General features: G+C 37.1%; 1 long non-coding RNA gene across 1 annotated transcript; it reads left to right on the top strand.

The window, feature by feature from the left end:
• On the top strand, positions 1-402 carry LOC140966012 (uncharacterized). The gene is made up of 3 exons (XR_012173207.1): positions 1-43; positions 128-269; positions 389-402. It is a non-coding gene; the product is annotated as an uncharacterized lncRNA (long non-coding RNA).

Below are 402 nucleotides of genomic sequence, written 5' to 3'. Positions count from 1 at the left end.
TATGTCAATACAAGTAAATGTGCCTGCCCTTGCAATGGAAGAGGTGAATATTCTGTATTCAGATTTTCTGTGTTTGCATTAATAGAAATATCCAGCAAATCACTTAGTAACATGTTTTGTGTTGCAGATTGCTCCACTGGCAGTCTCTGATGCAGCTATGCTTGCTCCAGAAGAAGTGTTTACTGGCAAAGGGGACGTTAAAGACGAAACAGAACTATCAAAGGCAGATAGGAAGAGGAGAAGAGCAAATAAAAAAAGAAGATTTAAAGGTTAAAACAGCGACTCGATTATCTCACTTGAGTTGATAGTGGACTTTATTCAGTACACATAGTCCAATCTAATCCCTTTATTTCGGAAAAAAAAATTGACCGTGTTCAATCTATAACAGCTAGATCAGCAAAA

Source organism: Primulina huaijiensis, unplaced genomic scaffold (genome assembly GCF_012295235.1).
Source record: "Primulina huaijiensis isolate GDHJ02 unplaced genomic scaffold, ASM1229523v2 scaffold198110, whole genome shotgun sequence".
NCBI classification, from domain to species: domain Eukaryota; kingdom Viridiplantae; phylum Streptophyta; class Magnoliopsida; order Lamiales; family Gesneriaceae; genus Primulina; species Primulina huaijiensis.
This window is presented reverse-complemented; position numbering and strand designations above follow the sequence as displayed.